The following is a 16197-nucleotide window of genomic DNA, read 5'->3' as shown; positions in this document are numbered from 1 at the left end:
GCATGACACAACCACATGTTCATAGACATTCCCATCAGATACACAAGTGGCTTTGAGGAGAAAATCAAGACTCTGGGTGCAATATGAAAAATAGAAATATTCCTGCACACATGTGACAGGACAGAGAAGGCGGAGACCACGCTACCTCTGCCCCAGGTTTCCCTGGATTCCTAAGGGATCGGTCAGAGGGATAGAACAGGACACCTCAGTCTGAGAAGAGGCACACAGATGCAAAAGGGTATCAACTAGCTGGTTTTCTCATTCTGGTTTAGCATCAGCATGGATGGGGACTGGCATATTATATTAAGTTGTGGAGTTCCCACTTCTCTTGAGTGTACTATTTTTTCTTTATTTTTAATTTCTTGATAGATTTTTAAAAATTGATTAAGAAGCTGAGTCACAATCTCATCTAGCTTCTCTAATCTAAAGGTTAATACAAGCATCCAAGCATCACATTAACATAATAGCAGCAAAAATCAATCCAGCATGAGACTGAAAGCACTAAATTCACCCTTAATTCCAATTACAGCCTGTTGTTCAAGTTTTAAATTTTATGTAAGAAATTGATACAATCATAATTTCTCACCTCCTAAACCCTTTCAGGAGAAAGCAAAAAAAAAACCAAAAAGAGCAAGTAAAACAGGGACTTGGCAAAGAATTCCCCTTTTCACTGATACATGATAACCTTCTTCTAAGATCTTTCTTGGAAAAAACTTTATAAATTTTTTCTTGAAATATTCTAATGTCTACATTAGAAGTTGTCAGTGTAGGGACAACACTGTGAAGGATAAAGAGAAACAAAACAGATTAAAAGGAATAACAACCTAGATCTTGTTTGCAATATGAGTACAACACATCAAAAAGTATTTTGAATGCAGTAAAATACACGTGCATTTTGCCACAGCTAATATCTGGTGCAAGTTCATGGCTTAGAAAGAACCGTTGTGCCATCCTTGAAGTTACCGCATTCAAAAGGACGTAAACAGGAGTGGAAAAACACCTTTAAAATGCATTTCACGTTTTCTTCTAGTCCGAAATTACAATTACTACACACTTTGTAAGCCTGCAGCCAGTTTTAGTAAACTGCTACTTACAGGTCTTGCATGACAGCCAACAGATGAAAGTGGTGAGTGAGAGCTCTCATTCACTGCTGCCGGCAACCCACTGCCTTTCTGATTTCTTTCTTCAGAAACAAAGATTAGGTGGGGGAAAATAAGGTAAAGGGTTATTTTTAAAAGTCCTTATTTTCAAATCACTATCCAGGAGCTGGCTGAGTTGCGCTCTTATTAGCCGTCTCTCATCTTCCACTTCTGTCTCCATAGAAACCTTGCAGCAGCATCTCCTGCCTCACTAACCTGAAGTTTCAGATTTGGCTGGTGCCAAGCCTGGCTGGGCAAGCTGGAGGGGAATAAAGGCAGCACCCCTCCAGTGCTGAGGTTCACGCTGCTGGCCCCGTCACACAGAGACTTTGCGTACAAAACAGAGCAGTCACCTCTAACCCATTGCACAGACTGAGGCAGAAGGCTCATCGTAATCCTAGCTGCTTCCCTTTTCTCCATCACCCTTGCACAGAAGGATACATGGATTGGGATGAAGGAAACACCTCAGTCCACATAAACTAAAACCCACAAAGGCTGGAAAATAAGTGAAAGGGAGGGATACTGAGCTATGTAATCAGCATAGTCAGCTGACTGCAAAGCAGGGGAACTTTTCTAACTCTTGCCCCCCTTCCCCTGCTTCTAGAAAATTGCAGGGGACAGTATCAGAAAATGGATTTGGAAAAGAAAAGATCAGTCTGAATATTCAGAGGTACGTTTTAACACCACCCCTACTGTGGAAAAACACACTCAGAAAGTCTTTTTTCCGTGGTGTTTTTCTATTTAAATAGCTCATCTAGGGAAAAAAAAAAAAAAAAATCCACACTTTTTTCTAGTGTCAATCACTTGTTTTAGACAAAGAGAATACTAAGAATTAACTTTTAGTTAGTTAGTTAGTTATTTGAATATTCCGCACATGAATAAAATGGTACTTTTACCTGCTTCAACTTTTCCATTGCTATTATCCCAAGTGGAATATACTAAAAAAGTGATATTTTCAGATGACAGCTATGAGTCACCAGGTGGCCAAAACTGAGTAGTCAAATGCAAAAGAAGTTACTACTCTCTACAGACTGCCCAAGGAGACTATTAAAAACTCCAAGATGGGGAATTGCTCTCATCAGAAGGAGAGGGCAAGTTCAGGCAGACAGTCCCTCAGAATGGCTTCCCCTGACAGCCCCAGTTAACCTCATTTCATTTGAGTAAATTGTTCTTAAAATAAAAAAATCTCTGCTCTCGGGCACACAAACAGGAAGAAGTGGGTTACGGAAACAAAAACACAATAACAATGTCTAGCAACTTGCTAACAACAAGGGAGACTATGGAAACACTCAGCACCACGTAAGGGGTGACAAAATCCATCCTGTGAAAACCCAGAGAAAGGAGGGGCTATCCTCCCATGTTTCAGAACTACTGCAACAGTATATGAACACAATTTCTTCTCTTTGTAGCTATTAGGCCCTGCAGACAGTTTCTGTTCGAGAGATGTGTGCACAGTGTGCCAGAACTCTGAACAATCTACAAGAAACAGAACTGATTTTTTATTTTGTTTTTCCAATGTATTAAAGCCTTAACCTCTATATGAAATATGTACTTACTGAAAAATCAAACCATGGGCTACAGAACAGATTTGGAGTTTTGGTGGGTGTGAGTAAGTCTAGAGGTGGCACGATAATATATACACACGAAGATTAAGTAGTAGATATTCCTTGTCTATTGTTTTCAACCAAATGCTAAAGCAAATTCACAATCCAGATGTGTGTTGCTGTGCAAAGAATGTATCTGCATATTGGTTTTTATTGTATCTAGAGCTGTGAAGAATTTCTAAATATAAAGAATGTGTAAGGACAAATACTAGCTTTTAAATCCATTTCATGGACATGGGAGGTGGTGAACAGAAAGAAGAAATGTCAGATTTGTGCAATAACAGTTTTGAACCAATGTGCTGAATGCAGACAGCAGTGACCACAAGTTACTTGTCGTGATGATGGTTATTTTTTGTGACATCATTACACATTTAATCACATTGGCAAAAATTTTTGTCCAAATCATTTAGTAGCTCCTGCTTCCAGAAAGAAAATTCCTAAAACCATGCACTTCAACCTACTAGCAAATAGTTTGTTTTCTAATAACAATTTTCAAAGGTGTAATTTATGGGGAAATAATACTCAGTATTATGCTTTTTTTTTTGTGTCTGTTTCACTTCACTGAATGTTAGGTGTGAATTTGTGTTCTCATCATAGAAAGAAGAGCAGTCTGCTCAAATCAGCATTCCTGGTATGGGACAATACAGTTGCCATCTGTGTCAATGCAACAACCCTGCCAAGACACGCCAAGCTCGTAGTTTAATTTGACAGAGAATCTTACAGTGCCCCCATCACACTCACTCTCTTTCAATTTACCATACTTCCTCAGTGACGGAAACCAAATGTTAAACAGCAAAATGAAGGCTGGTTCAGTTTCCAACAATGAGATCATTTTTCAAATCTATGATTTCCAGCTGAGGGCCAAGTGAAGGTCTTGGATGCCTTCATTCTCCATTCTTAGATGCAAAGACCCTGCCACAACAACAGGAATTCAGATTTTTAAGAAGAAGATATTAAGCAGTAATAAACATAATATAGCTATACAAGTTATTTGTAGAGATCATGTTGCTGCCCATATAGTATAATTGCTTAGCAAAATTGAAAAATTTAATGTTGAAAACTGAGAATAACACTACAAAAATTAATTTCTTCATTCAAGTCAATGCCATCAGCAAGGACTACACTGTCACCATTTTCTGATGCCACAGGCCCAGAGGAAGATGACAGCTGTTATTGAAGATAAAGATGATTTTGTAGAAGTGCTTGAGGATTTACTAACACAAAATGAAAGAGCAAACTTCTACCTCTTTAAAGCAGAGGGCTGGAGCCCATGCAATCAATAACAGTAGACTGAACAAAAGCAGAAGAAGCTAAAGGAAATACCTTGACAGACTAGAAAAAAAACCCACAGAGGTAAGAGACACCTCTGGAAAATTTAACCTATCAATTTTAGTAGTGCACCTGCAATTTAATCACAGCACGGCACATTTAGAGCACTGAGAATTGAAACTAGAATTCAAGGGGGTCTACATTCTCATTCAGGTTTAAGGGAATAATATCTTTGTCTAGCAGATTGACCTACAGACTGCTCCAAATGCTTTTTTTGCAAGAAATGACACTAACAGTGTGGAGCAAGAAACACCGGATCAGATCCCTTTCAAGATGCAAGTGGAGAGAAGAGAAGCATCCTAATCACAACATTATTTCACACTCAAAATCACCAAGGCAGGTGGCTTTTGCTCCAAAAAGTTCAGGAGCAAGAAGGGCAAGGGAGTGTAACAGAGCTGCCTGTCCACAAACACTGCTTTAGCTCCTGCTGAAGGCCCAGCATGGACGCAGCCCAAAGGGCTGAGCTGCGCTCTCCAGCCTCGTGCCCTGCTAGAGCTGCCTCTCCAATGCAGACACCAGGATGTGAGCAGCCATGCAGTCAGCTGGATCAGGTGATTGATCCGTCTGAAAACTAACCCTACAAGGCAAAGAAAAGGAAGATCAGTTTTCAGTTGATCAGCAAAGCTTTACAAGCTCTTTCTACAACAAAGAGGAGACAGAACCAGCAGTTTCTGTGGTACTGCTGGCCCAGGTCAGCAAAGCTGCTGCAATGAAAGGCTCACTCCTTCATGCACACAATCACAGTGCTGCTAACCAGGTGACCCTTCCTCAGGTGCTTCACATCACAGAAGTATTTAGTTTAGTGGAGGACAGCTTGGCCTGCAGTTCAAGCAGACTCAAATTACAGAGCAAGTGGCCCAAAATATCTCCAGCCAAAGAGATGGTAACTACTTCTTCCTTGCATTCTGAAGAGAGAACAATGTGTCACCCTGTACTTGAAGCATGAAAATACTTGGTATAATTGGTCAACAGTATGATAAAGATGATTGAAGATGATGAAATTGACAGAGAGAGAAAAAACGAAGTGCTCTTGCTCAGCCAGGCTCTGGTAGAATGTATTGATTTACAGCAAACAAAACAATGTGGGAAATAGTATTCAGACAACCTTGTGGGTATATTTTGGTTGCCAGCTCATTTCAACAAAATGGATGCTATTCAAAGCCGCAATTCTCACAAACTTTAAGTTAACCACACATATATTCTCTCAATATAAACACACAGAAATTAATATTAAGATTATGATAGATGGTACAGAATTATCAAATAAACAATAAGAGAGGAACCAAAATTAAGGTTGATGATGAAATCAGAACTGGACCTAATCCATGTTTAATTACACAACTGTCTTTTTTCTCTTTTTGATAGGACCCCTATCTCATTAAGTGCACAGGAAGACCATTACTGAGTAATGGATTACTTAATACAAACTACTCTCAAGCATCTTTGGTCTGCAGAGTGATATACAGACAATACCCACAATGAGAAGGAGAGGAGGGATGACACATTGATGATACCTGGGTCAAACATCAGATGTTGAAGGGGTTTGTGCTGTTCATCATCAAATTTAAAAGTCCTCCTCTGTAGGCAAATAACAACATGAGCCACCCAGACATTGTTTGAATCCTCTACAAGACTTTAGTCAATAAGGTATCTCAAGAGAGAGGCAAGAACTGTGGAGAGTCAGACACTGAGCTATGGCAAATTACACCAGGAAATTAAGAGTAAGAATACATTAGTAGCTGAATACAAATGCATGTGTGACAACAAACATTGACTGTGATAGAGACAAATATGTGGTGCTTGCTTGTGTGAGAGCAAGAGGATTGCCCCCAGCCTCAGGTGGGTGACTCTGTTGTCCCAGTTGAAGGGAAGAGGAGCCAAGGGCTTTTACCAATAAACCCAATACTTTGCTCAATATTTATGGCCAGGGGCAAGAGCAGGCTGGGTAAGACAGAAGTTATCTGGAAGCTACCTCATTTGGTGTCCCCAACATGTGAACTGTGCCAAAGCTGCCAGAAAGGTCAAAGGCAAAAATAAAAACAACACATTGAGTTTATAATTCCTTCGCATTATTTTACTAGTGCATGACCTACTGTAGCCTAGTAGGTGTAGAAAAAACCTTAGCCAAAATTAGGTGTACCTTTCAGAGATTTATTCTTGTAATTTCAGCTTCATCCAAAATTCAAAAAATCAGGGGAACTGGTTTTACATGTCACAGCTTGTTCACTCTTGGTACATGTGAGAGAATATGTGTACATCTCATGGAAAACATGAGGGAGAGAAAAGGAAACCAGCCAGATTTATGATTATGCACTTATTTATACATATTATGACATATTCCTTTATTTTGCTTTCAAAGCAGACTATTAGTTAACAGTTCTCAGTGAGTATATCCAAAATATATACATGTTACTGGCAAGATTACATGCAAAATCATGCATTTAATAGAGCAAAAATACAGGGGTTTTCCACTCTTTTACCTTTATTTCAATACCTGGACTATGAATTAGCTAATAAGGCAGCTGTTGACAAGAAAAAATAATTTCTTTATTCACAGATGACCACTGATTAAAATAAGATTATAATTTTTTTCCTGTTTTCTTGCAACAAATTGCAAATTGATGGATCTTACTTATATATTTTAATAAATGGAAAGTCTGCTACAAAAATTAAAACTGTACTACCAGTAAAGGAAACTTGCTTCATAAGCTGAAGGAACTCCCAAAAAATAGTAATGATTTTTTCCTCTCAGGTACTCCACCGAGGTGGTAATGACAATTTTGCCAGTTAATCCACACTCTTTTATTATGATCTACTGAAACACAAAGAATGTCTGCATTCTCTTCTTTTAAGCAGAATTCTGTAGCTTTGCAGAGAGTATTTCATACTCTACTTGCATTTTAGATGACCAAATCATAACAAGAAGAGTAAGGATATACTGTGTGTCCTGATCCTACAAACCCTTACTCCAAAAGCAATTTCTGCCTCTGCATTCAGAAACCAGTTAACTTAAACACAGGTGTTCAAAAGACAAAAGATATAAACCCTTCAACAAAGCTTCTTTAGTCGCTGTCCTATCAAATGAAAAATTTTCCTAAGATTAGTGAACTAGCTATTCTTTCCTTACATTTGTAGAAACAAATAGTAAGCACTTAAACACATTATAGTAAAAATAACTTACTCTTGATTAGTATTTTTAGGGTTTTTTTTCTAAGAGAGTTCTCTTTAAAAAACATGGTCTTTTTGTTTGGTAGTGCTTATATTAAATCTCATAAATCTACTTCCAAGTGTGCAGGACTGATTTAAGAGTTTCTTATTGTATAAAGCAGACAGTAGGTGAACCCTGGACTATTACAAAGCACCTTTACAAAAAAAAAAAAAAAAAAAAAAAACAACCCAGGTTAGTTCTGTAACTAACATCCCAGACCATTTTTAGCAATAGCTGCTAATGACTCTTAAAAGCCCTGAAGCAGTAGCACAATTGTGAACTAACCCCAAGGAACTACCTCTGCAAATTCTGCTATCAATCTGATGCTGCAAAGCAGCTCAGTATTTCCAGAAGCCTTTGTAAATTCCATCTCTGAGAATTGATTTCAACAACTATTATCTACTGAGTATAGGGGAAAAATCTGTTACCACTGTAGATTCAAATTTTAAAAATCCACCTCAGGAGGACTAAAAATTGCCTCAGTTAAAATACTAACCCTCACTGTAGCCTAGTATCGAAAATAAGCTATGAAAAGAAATAAGGCTTCTGGAAATTCTACTTTTTCTTCTAATACACTAGTTTTAAAAGGCATAGAGCTGAAGAAAGATTTTTGTCCAAAGCTGTACAGAACTCTATTATATCCATCCATTCCTTACATTTTTCAAAAGAAAAAGTTTTGGGTTTTATTACACACTTATTATACTGTCTAAGTATAGTAAGTACTAAGATCAACAACTGATCTGATTTTCCCTCTACGGACTAGTAAATTTACTGTAGCAAATTTTGCAGGAGCCATATTAACACCCAGCTTCCTATAGTTTTATGTATTTATTACTACTCTATCTAAAAAAAAAAAAAACTAACAAAACCAACTAAATAATAATAAGAAGAATGACCAAAAACTCAGCAAAATATTTTGCTTTTACTACTGTGTATTCCATATCACATTTATTCAGTGTGTGTGCATCTTGAATGGCTACCAGCAATTTCCATGCAAAAAAATTATTACTCATATTATAAAAAACATTCTATATTCTCAACTACCTTTTAGAACAGCTCATACTGAAAAAAGTTCTAATATAGAGGAAAGACTAAGCACCACTCAGAACCGCACAAGTAGTACATGTCTGGAAGTTTCATATATCTGATATTACTCGAAAACAAGGAACTTGCCTAGGAAACTGAGAATTTCCTGCAGCTAAGACACAGTTTATTTGAATGCAAATACTTCTACTGTTAGTAATAACAAAGTGGCAGGCAAACAGCATAAGAAATCATATTCCTGACTTTTTAATATCTGTTCAGAATAAATAAATTCATAATTGATCAATTATATATTCAGGCGGGGAAACACAATGCTAGCGTTTCATTGTCCATGGACACACAGTCTCATCACCAGAGAGCACAAATGAAATGCTAATGGCAGAGAAGATGAATGCCAATTTCCTTCACTTTGCTCCAACTTTCAGTGGCTCTCTACAATAAAAGATAGCTATTTGTGGAGACTGGCTTGTTCCATACCATTAACTCAGAACAAAACATATTTTTAGTGGGACAGCAGTGTTTACTTGTAAGAACTGATGAATTGTACACCACCATTTATCACTTGTAGACAAAGACATTCAGGCACAATTTTGGACATAAATCAAGGTACATGCTCCTAAATAAAAAAGGGATTGCTTAAGTCCCTAAAACTGCATAGATTGAGGTCAGATTGGCCATAGCAACCAAGAATGGTACTTAGGCCTTCAGTAAGACTTAGCAACCAATAAATGAGCTCAGATCTCTTTTCATCTCCACTGGTGTGAAAGCCAAAATTAAAAAGATTAGATCACGCTGCACCCATCACAATAGACTTCACAGTGAAAAAGTCATTTCTAGCCTTTGATTCACATCCAATAAATAACATTCATCCCTTCCATAATGAAGAACTTTCAAAGTAAATTGAATCTCCATAGTGCTGCTTTCCCTTGCTGCACCATATTTACATAACAATATATCACAGGAAGCTCAGAGTGGATCTTGCAAATGGAAGACATGTCTTTAGCACTGATTACACTATACTCAGCTTTAAAATGCTTGCCATTTAAACATAATGCACTGTAGATTACAATAAATAATAAACAACACTTTAAATCTTGCGGTAGGAAACTTTGACAATTTCAATATGGAAATTTCATAGTAAACAGCTCCCTCCCCCTTTCCTTTGAGTCTTTCCATTTGAGGATATTCAGCAAATTCTACTTTCCAGGAGCACTGATCATACTATCTGTCTCGCATTTCCAGGAAAAGGGATAGTACATTATTTCATTTTTACTGCCTCTTTTCACACTGTTCCTCTTCTCTTTTATATATCTTTTCAAGTACTCAAACAATTCTTTTTAATGTTCCAAACACATCAGTAACCTATTACTCCAACCTCACACAAAGCATGAAGTATTGCTCATTTTCCTCTCCCTCGAGCAGTAGTTATTTGTAAATAGGTGAAGCTGATCACAGCTGCAGGAATCTAACACAGATCTAAGACATGAAATCAAAAAACACACCCAGCAAATGTTTGTGTTGTATTGCCACTGTATGCCCTGTATTTCCCATGTTCAGCTTGTCATTATTAAAACTGGATTGTCATTCCCTTCTTACTGCAGGTTGCATAAATTGATGTTTAAAGGAGTGTTCGACAGAAATATATCGAAACAAAAATTCTACACCTAATTAAAAACATGCAGGAATAATTTCAGCCCTCTGCAGCAACAACTCATGTAGATTATACTATGTGAACTCAGCAGGGAACCTCATTAATTTTTAAAACTCTCTGACCCTAGTGCAGTTAAGGGTGTAAAAATAATTACAAATTAGGGTTGAGGGAGCACTGTTTTAATATTGCATGTGTGCTATCAGCTATACAACATTTTATCAGATATGGATATTTATGATGGCTAAGCATAATTTTAACACAGCCAAAATAAATTTTAAAAATGCAAATATCTTATATTATCAAGTATATAACTATAGTAGCCACCACTTGCACAAAAAAAAGCCTGTCTGCAAACATTCTCTTAGCACAAAGCACGACAATTACAGATTAAACGCTAGTAACAGCCTGGATACGGCAGTAAACTGAGATATTTCTATAACAAGGCATGTTTGCAATCTACCAATTTCTAACTTATTTAGAAGGCTATAAAATACTTGGCAGAGGGTATAAATAGTCTCTCTTACCTAAAACTTGTCAGAAGAAAGATCCTTCTCCATTGTTGTCACCTCCAGTGCCCCCTCTTGCCACCATGGAGATTGGTTCTGCTATGTTTATTGCTCTGTGCCTCAGTTAGAGCCGTGACACTAATCTGCCCGCACAGACCAGCAAAGGGGTGTGTGTGGGTGTGCGAGTGTGCCTGCGTGTGAGAAAAGAGAGCCTGCTGACTTCAGGACTGGGAACCTAAACCTCAGGCCAAGTCAAGGCTGAATGAAAATGATCAAAGCTCTGTCCCTCATCAGCAGAGTAGACAAGATTTCTTTCCCCCTCCCAATGAGAAGTAGGGCTGTCATTAGGGATTCCCACTAAAAAGCCTCTAACAGAGGCAGACCTTCTCCAGACTGCTAGTGCCTGCCCAGCAGCCCGTGCAGAATACAGGTAGCTATTGTTCCTGAGACAGATATGTAGCCAGCCACTCAGACTCTGACAGATCTCAACAAACCAGTGAGCCTGCCTTCAGTTTAACTCTTTATTTACTAGCAGTTCACTTTTTACAAAGATTTCCTTTTGCCCTGGAGAGGAAGGGACAGGGAAGGGAAAAAAAGAAAATCAGTAAATTGTTCTAGCTTTGTTAAGAAAACGGTTTCATGTACATAGGCAGGAATCCTATGCAAATTTAGGAGTACTGACTTTCATTTTGAAATCTCATCTAGTCTGGTGCTGGACAACACAGCAGTAGTACACTCCAGCAGTAAAACAGGATTCCAGTCCTGTAAGGGAAGTAAGTCCTGCTCTGCCTTCCTCTGAATTTTTGTAATTCATAGGGATATAAAACTGTTGGAATAGATAACATGCATCCTTGCTCAAATAATCTAGGTATTAAGAAACAGAGAAATTTAGTGCAAAAGCTTCAGCAGTCCTTCCACCAGACATACATTTTAAGCATTGACTGAAAAAGAAGTTAGCATCTCCAGGACTAAATTGTGCTAGAGCAAGTAAATAGCAATTAGCTGGCATAAAAAGCAGAGATACTCATTTCAGTCTCATAGCAGTTATATATTTCGATAAGGAGATTTTATTTGCATAAAAATTTCTGGGTTTTTTTTTTAATTTTATATGACATGGAGCTTAAGCATTTATTTGCAAAGACATGGTCAATGAAGCTGTTAGAGGAAATATCCTGACATTTACACTCTGTGCTTGACTTTTAGGAAGTAATGCATTTTTATATGAAAAGCTAATCATTCTTCACTCTGTATAACTATTGTTTAAGTTCAAGCCAGGTGCAGACTTCAGATCTAAACCACTTTTTTCCCTTCTTCTGTGTAAGTCAGTCTTAATTTCATTTCAGGCAGATTGCAGTAGGATGTGTATATGCATGGGTATGCTTGCCTTAGGGTGGGTGGCTTGCATTGCTTTAAGGCAAGTTTAAGGTGTAAAGGTTGAAGATTATCAGCAATGTTTTCAAGTGGCAGTACAATCAGATTTATAAAATGCACAGTTTAAAAAAAAAATAAAATTGAGACTGCTAACACAAGCGCAAATTAGAGAAATAATGTCAAAAGCAGTATTTTACCCTGACAGACTCTATCAACTCAGCCTTCCTACCCATTACAAATACACAATCATTTTATCAGCAACTTCCAAATGACATGCTAAAAAAACTGCGTGTGCTTTAATTTGAAAGTTGCCAGTGGTCACTTTGGAGTGTTTCAAAGCAACCTTTTCTGCATGTTTGAGAATTTAATTACATTCCTACCAAAATGCCAGGCGTTCAGAGCCATTCAAAATTCTTCCAGTGCAGCAAGGAAACAAACAGACAAACAGGAAAGCAAATCAGTTTTATTCAGTGTAACGCCCTGTGTGGCAGAATACCTCTAGTCTACTCGGTGCATTTTAAACAACCAGGACTTTGCATTCAGAAACCTTGTTGCTGTTTAATTCCAGAATATCTCTTTCATATCAATTGGAATATAGTCCTTAATGACAGACATAATCTTTGGACTGTACTTTTTGTCATCAGTTTAGATAAATGCCTGGCATTATATAGGAAAAAGTTTTCAGTTACAAATATGTTTGCAATTTAATAGTGTTCTTAAACAAAAAGATTAATTTATTATGAACTCGGCAGCATTGTGCACCAGTTTCCCTTCTACTGAGGAAACTAGTAACAAACTCTTGCCACTAAATGGAATTTAAAATTTCTGGAGAAATATGTGCCAGGAAGATCCTGTGCTACTGGTGTACAGCATGGAAAAGCTGTGAGAATGTGGCCACGTTACCGTCTGGAAACACCTGCCCTGCCCAGCACGTGTACTCCGCTGCCAAAGGAAGACCACCAGTACTATGCCATGGAAAGCCTGCTTTGAAGCCCCGCCAAGGACCACGTGACAAGCTCCTGAGCATGGTCACATTTGATTTCAACCTCTGGCAAGGCCCTGCTAAGTGTTAATAACCCTGGGGTATTTCACCCTGAATCAAGAATCCCACACATCTTCCAGTGCTGTGTTATCCTGGTACGTGCTCATCTGCTGCTGGCTTGCTATCTCCATGAACACACACACAATTCAAAAGCAACACAGTATTACTAAATACCCCTTTACAGGAGGATGAGAATGAAAACTTTCTAGAGGGAGCTCTTGTTGGAGCTGGGCACGTCGTGGGAAGACAGAGAAGCTGGCACTTGATATGAAAGTGTGACCTCCTCCTCTTCCTCAGAAACCCTCCCTGCTTTTACTGGAGCAATCCCCAGGCTGCGTTCATCAGGGAAACATCTTTCTTCAGGTTTTGAGACAAGACTGGGGAGGAGTATTCTGTCCAAAGACTTTCAGTCTTTGGAGGTCACCTTTGAGAGAGACAATGGCCACTCTTCCCAGTCAAGTCTACCCCAAGTCACCAGTAATAGATGTCTTACTGTAAAGTACACATTATGGGATTTATGTAAAGGATGATGTTTGTTTACACTGATTGGCCCTAGGTTTTTTTTCTCTCTCTCTCATCTTTTTCTTTTATTTTAAACAACAAAATCCACACAAGCACAAAGTGGAAGGAAAAAAAGGGGCCACTTAAGGGGGAGGAAAAGCAAGGCTTTTTCCATTTTGCTTTTTTTTTTTTTTTAATTGTACAAGTCATCTACTAAAAGCAAGCATTATGGGCACAACATTGGGTAACTAATCTCACGTACCATGGGATATTTGAACAGTTTGAATTGATTTCCCAAAAAGAGAGCATAAAGAAAGTCAGGTATGTCATGCATAACAATTCTGCATCTGAGAAATTTGCTTGAGAACAGACCGCTGGAGTCATTTCTTTCAGCTAATCCACACAGCCCCACTTTGGCAAACAAAGGCACACACCAGTATCACATATCCATTTTCCTTTGGAGATTCCATTTTAATGATTCTGTAGTAAATACCTTTGTATTGAGAAATTATTCATACCAGCTATGAAAAAAGCACTGTGTTTCAGTAACTGTCGTAGAGAGGTGAAATGCACATAATGTATTCAAATATGCAACCTCAATTAACCTTTTGCCTCACTTTGCGGACAAACCTATCTATAAAAAGTGAGCTCTCTCGGTGATCAAAAGTCAGTTTTACAACTTCACATTGTTTGTGGCTAGTTCCTTACAGAAAAGAATGTAACAGGAGGCGATCTTCATGAAGTGCAATTCAAATTTAACTCATTGTTATTCTTGATCTTCATTTCCTTAATATAAAAGCTAGTGTAAAACATCATATAAGAAAGCAATGATTTTTTTTTTTTAGCGAAAACATGTTTATTTATTATGTGGTAACTAGACTGCATTTGTCTCAGAAAATACTGAAAAATATAAGATAGCAAACATAAAGATATAAAAATATTTTTACAGAAACCACTACCTATTTTGCTTTGGGTGTAGGCAAATAAAGTATATAGTTTAGAAAAGAACTTACGATTAACATACATTGAACTATGTTTGCATACTGCAATATAAAACAACCTGGAATTACAGTTGATAAAGAATCCTTAACCTTCCCAAAATTTGGTATGTATATTATTAATGAAATTGCTCTTCTTTAAAATGCTGTTCTAAAGAGCACAACTTTTTTTTCCCCTCAACTCTTTCACAGAAACATAATTAGAGTATTGCATTCTCCACTAGATGCTTTGTGAAAGCAAATGTCAGGGATTACGACTCAGCAAGATAATTACAAACATTCTACATAAAGGCATAGGAAACCAGCATCAGAGGTACATTTCACCAGTTCACATTCCTCCTACAGATTACACGTTTGATATGTGATCTGTTGGAGAAAATGAGTAGAAGGTGACAGTATCTTCTTTTTTGTTCTCCCCCAATTACTTTAGAGCTAACATCAGCAGAGCAAAGCACTGTTCAGATATATCCTTTTCTTTTTGTAAAGTTTCAGACTCTGAGTCCCAAATACATACTTTGTAATGCCTCCCTAATGAGCCCAAACATTAGCTAACTAGTAGTACATGAATTATAGCAATGGCATATTCACACATGTAGTGTGAATTAAACTATCTCTTTTAATAAAGTTTACATTTTAAGTCAATCTTGTATCCAGTCCCATATCAAGACAAGAGATAGATAGATAGATAGAATAAATAGAACAAGATATTTTCTTTATAAAATCTCCAAACAAAAAACCCACAAAACATAGCCCAAACCCCCAAAACAATATCAACACCACCCCAAATGTGTTGAACATAAATAAGATTTTCCCCCCACCTCCTTAAGAGCAGTGATTTAACTAGGCACACTACATCACAGATATCTCAGTTTGACAATTCACTTGTTAGCAGGAATTAACATTTATCACTTGTTTTCATCACCTTGGATGGATTTGGACTTACCGTTTTAAGCACTGATCCCTGGGAGCTGCTGCTTTTTGAAGGAACACTTTTTGAAGTAAAGTAGCTGGATGGAGAAAGGCAAGTCAGGACTGCCCCTGTAGCTTCAACCTGCTGTGGTTAGTTTTCTTCCTTGGAATCTTTTGATAAAAGCCAGAACACAACCTGATTTATTAATGTAGCAAAGTCATTACAATTCAGAGCTAAAAATGTTATTGGACTTCCCTCCAGCTAGTGCTGTTTAAGCAAGCCTTTAAAAAGCAATTTAATTCCATTCTACAAAGTCAAATTTCCTCCACAGATAATTGGTTTTCATTGTATGTATAAAAAGCTGCAATGAAGCCAGTAAGTCAAACTATATCTTTTCTTACAGTTATATCTTTTACTGAAAGACTGACCTGCTTCTGACAGGATTGCACTGTCTCTGTTTTTCTACTGTTAACCTGGAATCTTTCTGTTGGTAACACAAGCACACACTATAGTAGCATTCACCAGTGTACTATGAAATACGAATATAATCAAGAATTCTTCTGGCCTCTCACATTTATAGCCAAATAACTTTATGTTGTCAGTTGTCATAGATTAAATCTTCATATATAAACTTATTCAATAAGAGTTAAAACATTCACACTGTTTTGAGACCTTGAAACAGTCGGAAAATACTTGCCTGGCTTGGGTCATTATCAGCGAATTTGAAAACTGCCATTCTAAAACAAATATTAAAGCCTGGTTTTGTGTATTTATATATAATATACAATAATATGTATTACCCATAGGCATGTTTATATTCCTAGAGCATGGGAATAACAGTGCTCTTCTGAGCATCCTGAAAGATCAGACTTGGAAAGCTTGCACACTAATAAC

The sequence above is a fragment of the Aphelocoma coerulescens genome, chromosome 1A (assembly GCF_041296385.1).
Source record: "Aphelocoma coerulescens isolate FSJ_1873_10779 chromosome 1A, UR_Acoe_1.0, whole genome shotgun sequence".
In the NCBI taxonomy this organism is placed as follows: Eukaryota; Metazoa; Chordata; class Aves; order Passeriformes; family Corvidae; genus Aphelocoma; species Aphelocoma coerulescens.
The sequence above is the reverse complement of the archived record's forward strand: the minus strand, read 5'-3'. Positions refer to the sequence as shown.